Raw genomic sequence first — 10,994 nt, 5'->3', positions numbered from 1 at the left:
ATCCTCTCATGCTATAAGTAAGTCTTTTACACTAAACCACAAGTCAGCTACCGAGGAAGGGGGGGACAACTAAAAAATGAAGTAATGTGAGATTCATTTAGTAAGAGTATTGCATCATTTGAAGTAAGATCATAAGGCGGGGGGGGGGGGGGATACCTGTTCCCTCATTACATGGCATTATCTCAACTCTCTTTAAAGCCATGGAATCAAGTAGTGCTATTTTGATAGGATAATGGAACTGATAGATTCATTGAGAGATGAGGGGGGATATATATATTTAATCCTTAATATGTTTCCACAACACTCATAGAGGCTGCATAAATAGCAGCCAGGCAATGAATGGAAAAGAAACTTGCACCAGCCATACTAGATAGGTTGAGCACATTAGTAACTATTTCATTTACACGGTGAAATGTCATGGCAATGATGTACGGCAGGCAGGCTTGAAGATGTGGGAAATATTCATGGAGGCAGACGGAAGGTCAGAGGTGAAGCTGGAGAGAGGGAGTCTGCTGCTTTCATCAGAATGATCAAGAACTTTTGAACTGTTCTGTCATCCTCAAGCAACTGTTTAATATGCAGACTACTGAGCTGTGATGTTAAAATTCCTTCAGAACAAGGTGTGAGGGATATGCATTTTTTCCAAAAATCAGTAGAATTATATACTGAGGCTGCAATACTATAACCACTTACCTGGGAATAAGCACCATTTAATCCAACTGGGTTTACTCTCAAGTACATCTATATAGTGGTTATGGTGAGAGAGAAATTAATTTGCATGGCATGTGTTGTGTGTGCAACACAGATCAGTCAACATTTATATAGATATTTCTGCCTTCCCATCTTTCCTGAGAAATTCTGTCTCCATTCCGTACTTTATGCTGTTCATGTTGCCTTCCTGATTCTCTCAGTATACACTCCTGCTGAGGGATATTTGTTCTACATAACTTATTCACCAATACACTTTCCTGAGGTGGAAGTCTTTCCCGCCTTTTGTTCTCAGATCACCACAGAGTTGACTGTATAGCTCTGCAGATCTTCCATGATCAGTGTTTCTCTTCACAGTTGCTTCTCTGGCAGTCATGGTAAAGCTGCTACAGTTGAATGATTTAAATTCCACAGGGAACAATGCTGTTTCAGGACATCGGAGATCATTCAAATATTTCAGAAATGTGGACATTTTCCTTAAATAGCTATGCACGTTTGAAACTGAATTAAAGTTGACGTGTTTTGTTTCTGCTTTTTAGATTTTCACTAAGTAACGACCTCAGCAGTGCTTTAAAGATTTGTCTGAACCAACATGTTTTGATAAATAATTGGCAGCCGACTTATGCACTGTTTGTGTGTGGGTGAAGTGTTTTCTTTTAGTTCTTCTCTCTGTAGCCTTCGTGCAACTTGATGTCAACAAAGCTGCTAAGGGGAAGAGGGCATTGGGACAAAAAGATGGCTCCTGGCTTGCCTAACCATGTTGTACTACTGTGCCCATCCGTGCATTAAAACCAGAAAGGCAGGCAACCTAAAATTTGCCTTGGGGCTCACAAATCCACTTAGCAGGCCTGCATTTCAAAATAATTGTTTAGTGAAATACCAAAGTCTTGAAAGAGATTGAGAGTTAACAGTCTGATTTTAACACACACACACACACACACACACACACTGAAAAGGGGGCAGAGTTTACCTTTTCGGTACATTGTATTGGGAGCTTCAGGTCTATGTGGTGGTTGTGCAAGGACAGAAGTAAATCTGAGATTTCCCTGCCTTGAATGGCATACTGTTTGGCCCATGAACTGAGCGATGGGGGAAGTAGGGATAGGGAAGTCTGAAGGAGATACAGTGGGTTGTTGTTGCCTGACCTCCACAAGCTCTTAATGCGGCTCTTGCATCCTCTGACATGCCCCTTATGGCAACCTTTCTCAACCTTGGCTCCCCAGATGATGTTGGACTACAACTCCCATCATCCCTGACCACTGCTCCTGCTAGCTAGGAATGATGGGAGCTGTAGTCCAACATCATCTCAGGAGCCAAGGTTGAGAAAGGCTGCCTTATGGTTTCTCTAACCATGGTGGAATCTACACGCATATAAAAAACTCTGAAAATGTTTTTTTTACAAACATTCTGAAAAATACTTTGAATTTTGCATAGCTCACTGTCGCCATATAGTGTCACATTTGTATATTGCACTTTACAACACATTTAAACCGTTTTACTTGCAGCTGTGTAGATGAGCCCCATGTGTGATTTAATGCAGGGCTGGCTGGCCCATGAGGCAAGGTGAGGCAGTTACCTCAGGATGGCAGGTTTTGGATAGCTGGGCGAGGAGGCACATCTGCCTCCTGCACTTTTGGCCACTTCCTCTGCTGTGCACCTGCGGCTCACACATCACCTGTGCATCCACTGCCACTGGGGAAGTGAAGGGTGCACAGGGGAAGAGAGTCATTTTCTGATTGCCCCTAGCAACAAAACACCCAGGGCTGGCTTCATGTAACTTAGTTCTGAAAGACAACAAAAGCCATCTGGGATTTGAACCCATTGATCCTTCCTGGGTCACAGCTCTGGGGAGGAACAATTAAGCCCAGTTAACGGGAGCCCTAGCACAACTGAAGTGGAACAGCTACACCTCAGGAAAGTGGAGAAATTTTTGATTGTTTTCTTTGCAGAAAAACCAGCACTGCACCACATCAAACCTTGTTTTTTTTAATTCATTACATGGAAACCTCAGTGCATTTGAAGGACAGGGAGAGGGGCTGTGTACTCAGGCTCCACATGCAAGATTCTCACTGGATCCAGCCCTACATTGAGCTGGAAGATCTGAAGGGAAGATTTTCACACATTTGGCAGTGACTTCTCTCTTGCTCCAGTCACAGACCTTTTTGTTCACCCTTAAAAATATTTTACTACCCTTAATGTCTTAAAAGCTAACATTGATCATATTTAACCAGTCCCTACTTTGATAGCATTTGAGCATTTAATTTTCACCTCCGTGTGATTATTGCAACCCTTTGGTTGTATCTTTTATTTCTTTGTGTGCTGATGTTGTTTTATCTTATTTGATACTTTATTGCACTATTTGTTTTGTGCTGCGTTATTCCTAGGCAGATAACTAATAATTGTACAATAATAAACACAGAATCTTCCATGCAGTCAGGGCTCCCAGTTGAATGGAATATTCTTAAGTGCATTGCACTGATCACAGATGACGATTCCCCATTCAGACCTGTGGAGGTCGAGGTGGAGCCAGTGAAGATGGAGACATGGAGAGGGCAGTGTGCATCAAGCAGGTGGGGCATGCCCCACACATTCTCGCTTGCCCCTTCACACATTCAAAGTGAGCACAAGAAGAGAGCTAGAGCGAGGTGTCTAGGCAAGCCATTCTGGACATGTTATTGAAATACATGCAAAAAAATTAAAAGGGGTGTAGAACAGATGAGGGATCATTTCTGAATGGTGCCCCATATTAAAAGGTCCCTGCATGTAGTAACCAAGAATATAATGGAGGAAATTACACTAGACCTTCCATGACACACTAGTTTTCTACACGGGAGGAGGTTTGCCTGGTGTTTTAAAAACAAATTGAAGCATTTGATATGCAGTCTCCTACCTACAATCCAAAAACTCTACCAGTTCAACTATGCAACATTGTTCTGCTTATCTTGTAGGCCCATTAATTTTTTTCAATAGACCTGTACAAGATGCACTGTATTCTACGGACCTCTAGTAACAGAATAACAGAGTTTGCACAGTGATAAGAACTTTGTAGATACCAATGCCTTTTTAAATACAATAACTTCAAAGCATTGTGTCTATAATAATTCATTTTACACCTATTTATTCAGCATAAAAGCTGGTGATTTATTCGTGTCGTTGGAATTTATTGGTCTGTCTGGATTTTATTTTTCCAGCAAAACCGTAGAGGCTACACACTGCTGTCAGAAGTTCTACAGCAAATACTAGAGTCAGGTCGCAGAATTCATTAGCAAGCATAAGCCAACTGAGCAGCTCATCTACACTGAAAAAATTCAGACATTGCTAAAACACTCTTCTGAATGGCAGGGGTAAGGCCACAGTGGTCCTGTTTAAAAGCATATTTGAAAGTGGTAGGCTGAAGTCTGACTGTAGAACACAGAGCCTTTTTCTTTTCCAGGTCAGTAGTGTACTTAAAAATGCCTTTTATGCAGCCTGTACTTGTCTTAGCAAGAAAGAAAAAATCTGCAGTCGTTTTTATGGCAAAGCACAGTTCATTCTATAGCTCACAGTAGTGTTAATTTCTTCTTTTAATATAGAAAAAAAAGTGAAACTTAGGGCAGCTGCTTAGGGGAGGGACACGACATGTCAAAACTAGCAGCTCCCTCTGAATGTTAGAAAGAGTTTGGTGGAATGTGGGGGCATCTATTCAGCTTCCATTTTGTTTATCCTTCAGTACCTTACCTAGCCTTTCTTCTATACCTGTTTGTTTCCCAGTCTTTTTTCAGACTCATCCTCATTCATTTGTTCAGCTTGTCTTCTGTCTATCCTTCGGTTCAACTGCTGGATCTACCTGTCTGAAATTTGGCAAAGTTAACCCCCTCTTGAGGAACTACCATCTCTCAAAATTTCATGCACCTGTATGGGGTGTGGTGGGGGAGGTTTGGGCTATTTTGGTTTCCCAGTGGAAGTAAATAAATGAGAGGAACAAAGATTTAGACTTTGAAATTTTGATTCAGATTTGAGAATCTAAATTGATCTAAACTGAGTTGGGGCCTGATCCAAATTGCCAAATCGGTGTGTGTGTGTGGCTTGCACAGCCCTACTCTACATGCAGATATAAAACAAGAAAGATACCAGATGTATCTTTCCATAGGATGTAAAATATTGATTATGGTCATTATTTATCACAGATATCCCAGGATTGCTGATTTTCCTCATAACTATATAGCCCATCTCAAGAAGCACAGGGATAAGATGGGTGTTCTCCTGAATGCCTTGCATTCAGTCACTCTCTTTGCTTTCTCCCCATGGCTTTCTCTGCCACCTTCAAAATCCCATTGTGTCACTGCTTGTGAAGCCAGCTACCCCAAATTGCAAACACAGATGAGGATTAGCTCCCTGCAGTTTCACACTAACTCGTTTCTTCTGTGAAACAAATCCGAGTTTAAACTGAGATGATTTGGTAAGACTTCCAGGAACGTAAATAATCTTAATTGAGTAATCATAGCTTTTCAGCCCTGTCTTGATACGCAAGATAGACACATTAATTGGCAATCCTTCCCCACTGTTACAGATGTATCATTCGAATACAGATTCTGTTATTACAGTGGCTGTAAAGCCTTCATCTTTGATATGTTTTAACTTTGTTTTCTTTGCAGTCTAATGTGTTGAATTATCTATGATCATTTTATAGGTGTCAATTTAGGTGTCTTTGAGATGCTGAAGGACATGTGTGAAAACGTGATAAATTTATCAAAGGTTACCACTACATGTTTACTACTTTCTTGTTCATTCCTTATCACAAGTATCAGAGCAAATCCCCCAAAATAAATGTCTGCCCTTAGCAATCAGACCTAGTAATTAAAATCAGTGGTCCACACTGATTAATCACTTTGTTGATTCATTAGTTGACTAGTGATCAATCAGGAAAAGGAATGAAAGAGTGGAGCCCTGCTTCAAACCCTGAAGTTGTTCATCTTGCACCAGGCACTTATTTCCCTAACAAATTGCCACTCTGGGATAAAGAGTACTTTATTCCTGAATCACCCCCTGTAGATTTGTTTATGGCAACAGACACCCAAATTCTACTGCCACCGAACAGCTTGTTGACTGTAAAAGTCACAGCACAGTAACTACATACAGCCATCTGAGACCAATAAAACTGTGTCAGAATCTGCGGCATGGCTGTAATATTGAATTGAACGTAGCTGAAATGCGGTTTGAAAAAGCTGGGTGGCGATCGCATAAAAGGAACCGGCTTGTTTTGATACAACAGTCGGAGTCACTGGCATGTCGTCTGTTTAAAACGGAGATTCTGAGGCAGCTGCTCTTGGGGAAGAGCCACAAAGCAGAATACCTAACATGGAGAACAATGAGGTTGCCTCCTTTGTGGCCCAACAGGCTGCGTCAATTGTGACAGCAGAGCTTCCCCTCTTCAAGAGCAACAGATTGCAAGGCATCCGGCAAGTTACCCTTATGTGGCAAAATGCGCTGCGCCGAGCAGAGCAGGGCTACGTGCTGCAATATGGCAAAACAGATTGCATAGCATTAGCACTGCTGACAATGGGGCATTCATTAAGTGGGACAACAGGGTCATGGAAGAGTTTGTAGGAACTCCATTGGCCGGGCCTGTGTTAGCATATGCATATCGGAGCGACATATGGCAGCTGGTAACTTTCCTGTCACAGATGTGGAAGCTTTTGTTTTGATAGAGTGTTTCATGATGATCCAGTACATTTCCCTCCCTCCCCTGTTTCATGGGTGAGCAAAATGAATAAGATTAAAGTTTCTGATCGGTTGTCTGGTTTTGATTGCAGAAAATCTCTCTTGCTTGTTTCATGCTCTGTAGTGCAATCTATCCATTGGCTACGGAAGTGCTGCTTACTGCTGCATATCTAACAGAAAACTGATTTGCAAAAACATGGAAACTTAGTTTCTTTTTGAAAACTGTGAGCTGTTTTAATTTTCTGCTTAAATGTGACTGAGCTGCTGCTGTTTTTGATGTTTTGTTTCGCTGGGAGACCTTTTTTTGTCTTGTTGTCTAAAATATTCAATCAACGCATTAATTTAGTAAATTATTCCCACCAAGGTGATTCACTCACTAATGGCTCTTTTTAAAAATGTGGGTTTTTTAAAAAATCTAAAGTTGAGCAACGTGTTCCTCTGTGGGAAAGATTTCAGTGCTGAGAAGATCGTTATTTTTATATCGTAAGGTCATGATCCAGCGCACATGTTCCCAATTCACAAGTCCTGTTGAGCCAATGTGAATTTGGTGCCAATAACTTTGTGCTAAATCAGTCTCTGAGGGTAACTGTTACTAAGCTGGTTATTCTAAAAACCTACCATGTTTTAAATGCTGTGATATTTTTGTTTTTAAATCTGCAGATGGACTATTTCAGTGGTTGATTTCCTGAGTTCTGAATTAATTCTGCCACCAGTGCTATTTGTTGTCAACACTAAAACTTGTTTACTTGTATATCAGGTTTTTACTTTAATTCAGACTAACTTTTAGCAGAATGTTTGTTTCTGTTTAAATAACTACTTTAATTGATTTTAAAATGTGAATGTTCAAGCATTTGCCTGCTAACTCAGAATCAGTCATAAAAATCCTTAAGTGCACCTGCCAACTATATTACTCTATTCTGCAGAGGCCATATGTAAGCATGACGAGATAATTTGTTCCTCTAGGCTTCCTCCTCCCTTGGGAATGCTGACAAAAGTGCCTATTGTTACAGGTTATATTGTAAGGGATGTTTTTTTAAAAACTGCCTGGATTTTTATAATTATTACTTTAATTGTGACAACACACACACACACACACACACACACACCAAGGAATCTAGATGGAAAATGCCAGCCTTTATCAAACATACAATTTGGAATGGGCTGAGATGATACAGAACAACATTGTTTACTTTTTGCCTCTGTTGTTAATGTTTAATGTTTAATGATTGACGTTTAATGGTTTTAGTCATATGTTCTGTTGCTCCTTCTGCTACAGAGAACTGGTTGAGTGTACAGTGGTAACTCTGGTTACGATCTTAATTCATTCCAGAGGTCCGTTCTTAACCTGAAACTGTTCTTAACCTGAAGCACCACTTTAGCTAATGGGGCCTCCCGCTGCTACCACGCGATTTCTGTGCTCATCCTGAAGCAAAGTTCTTAACCCGAGGTACTATTTCTGGGTTAGTGGAGTCTGTAACCTGAAGCGTTTGTAACCCAAGGTACCACTGTACTGGTAAAAGACAGGGCTGCAACCACCAGGAAGTTCCTGGTTTGAATCCTGCATCAGGCGAGTCACTCCATCTCGGCCAATGGCAATAGGAGAATAACAACACTGGCTTACCTCACAGCTTTACTGTTAAGGGTTACAACCAGTGGCGTTCCAGTTATTGCTGGATTACAGCTCACATCATCTCTGACTGGTGGCTATGCTGACTGGGACTGATGTTGCACTCCAACATCCGAGGAATCACAAATTATAAAATCACAGAATTGTAGAGTTGGAAGGGACCACAAGAGTCATCTAGTCCAACCCCCTGCAATGCAGGAATCTTTTGGCCAACGTAGGGCTCAAACCCATGACCCTGAAATTAAGAGTCTCACGCTCTACCAACTGAGCTATCAGCCACCTTGGCATTTGCTGTCACAGAACAATAGGGCCTTCCATCATCAAGAAAGGGTAAATGGTCTCGTTCTCTGCACTGTAGCATTAGCAGTCTCCATCACAACAGCACCTTCAGTATAAGGGAAAGCACTGGTGTCAAGCTAGATGGTCTGCATAAGGGGTGAAAGAGCCTTGCACATGTTTTTAAAGTCAGCGCAATTTGTGAGGAATAAATATTATCTGTGGCTGTGAGTTGTGGCAACTAGATAGTGCCTCCATAGTAAGGGCCTATATGCATGACCAAGATCCAGTTTGGAATCCAATTTTGGAAAAGTGCACCAAGCACTTTGGAGGTGTCCAAACTAGCAAAGAGCACTGAACAGGCAACAACAAGGCAATGCATTACTTCCACGTCCTTCCCCCATAGCACTTTGATTAGCGAGTCCAGGTGAAATCATTCCCTCTGAATAGATGCTGGGCATGTAAGTCACAAAAGAGCTCACCCTCTCCCCACCTTGGCATATTCCTTGTAAGGCAAGTGTAGGTGAGCAGGTGAATGCAGAGAATTTCAGGTAGGCAATTGACTGAATTGGCAATGGAAGGCTGGACCTCTCCATTCCTCCACCAGTCAACTTCATTTCTGTACTCACTAGGGAGGAATGGAAGCCCATCCCTGAGCACCTCCTTCCTTTGCCAACTTCTTTGGTAGTAAGCTTAAAAAAAACCCAAACTGGGCTGCTGAGAGTTTGGTATCCTGTGTCATCATGCTGTGGCCAGCATGGGAACACAGCCTACAAGTCTCTGAGCTGGCTAGTAAAAGGAAATGGCAGGCTAGTAACTTTTCTGGGCTATTTACAAGGCTGAATTATGTACGGCCTATATGTTTCCTCTATACAATGAGGTTATGGCTCAGAGACAATAATGCCTCATTGTGATTCACAGTATGAGAATTGCCCCCATATGCATAAACCAGTATCACATCTGCTGGAAAGCACATCTGACCAGCAGCAGGTGGGTTTTCTGCATTTGTCGAAAGAATAAACGAGTTGCCGTGTAAATGGAGCCACCTAGTGGTTAATATTGATCAGTAACATCATAAATCATCCAGAAAAAGAAAAGTACCGGTATTTCTGCAGGCCCATTAAAAAAGACAAACATAGTAGGGCAACACCTTTATTAGGCCTACCATAATATCAAAAGTTAGTAACAAAGACTTTGAGTACTCGAGGGAAGATTACAGCTAGAGAGAAATATAGAAGACTACTGGGTTTTGTATTTTCAAAAATAAGGGATTTTATCTTCAGGTCTACTGTCTCTTCTGATACCCCATCTTATTCTGGAAGCTAATGCAGACTTGACAACATGAACACCACACCACTTTCTCTCTCTCCCCCATCCCCTTGCTCTGCCTCCCACCAAACTCCGAGCTGGTGAAGAGTTCTGGAGAAAGTTGCTCACTATTTTGTGTGGCCAAAAATAATAATAAAAATAGTTCTAAGTTTTAGAATTATCAAACGTGTTTGGCTATGATAGCTGCACACTTCAAGCAACACAGATCTTTCAAGTTATGCGAATCTGATAGCCTAAAGCATGAAAATCTCTGAATGTCTCATGCAGGTGGGTCTGCCTGAAACAAGAAACATGAACCCAAGAGAACAGTTGGACCTATTCCTCCAGAACATTTTTTAAGGCAAAGTCAGGGTGCATCCAGATGGGTGTTAATTATGGGACTGGTGCTCATCATGCATAGGGTTTTTTTTAATAATCCATATGTATTTTTATCCACTTAATCCAGCTATACCTATGTATGTATGTATGTATGTATGTATGTATGTATGTATGTATGTATATGTATATGTATGTATGTATGCCTTACACTACAAATGAGTCCTTAGTATGTGTGTATACACACAAACACACACCCACACCCCAAGGACTCATTTGCCGTGTGAGGCCATCATCTTGGAAGCATCCGTAAAGAGAATTAGCTGTAAGGAAGCAATGTTCCATACCAGCCAAACTGTATCTGCAAGATTCCAAGAAGTAACTTACAAAAGCCTTGGCTTTCTTGTAGAGAGCAGAGACAGTTCTCATTTCCATATTAATTGCTTCCAGGGGGAAAAAATCCTTTTGCAACTCCATCAACTCAGAAAAATGCAGGAATCGAAGGACAACATGTATACCGGCATGCAGTTCGTTTCCTGCTGTTTTCATGGGGGAATCGTGGAGGGACAGAAACATGCATGTGATGAAAGGGTGGGGGGCTAGTGACCTTGTCCAGTGACATTTGTTGTTGTGCCACACCATGGTCAATGATGTGAATGAAATTTAGTGCAAAATGCCAGCATATCACTCAAAAGGCCAGAGAACCATAATGCAACAGGTACTGCAGTGTGAAAGGAACATTAGGAAACAGGACAGAAGAATGAGCATTATTATCAGGAAAACTAAAGTGATTTCCCCCACATCTGAATCCACCCTCATTCTATCCAGCATTCCATTCAATGCTCCCCTCCACTTAGACTTCTCTGATGACAGATTCGTATTGAGCATGTTGGGAGAACACCCTTCTTAAATTCCATTGCCTAACACTGACCACAAAAATTCATTTTCAGTATAAACTACAAGCACACCACACTGCTTTTAGACGAAATCACATGTGAGATATTCTCTTTGACCCAGCACAACAAACGCCTTTCCCAAA

The sequence above is a fragment of the Podarcis muralis genome, chromosome 1 (assembly GCF_964188315.1).
Source record: "Podarcis muralis chromosome 1, rPodMur119.hap1.1, whole genome shotgun sequence".
Taxonomy (NCBI): domain Eukaryota; kingdom Metazoa; phylum Chordata; class Lepidosauria; order Squamata; family Lacertidae; genus Podarcis; species Podarcis muralis.
The sequence above is the reverse complement of the archived record's forward strand: the minus strand, read 5'-3'. Positions refer to the sequence as shown.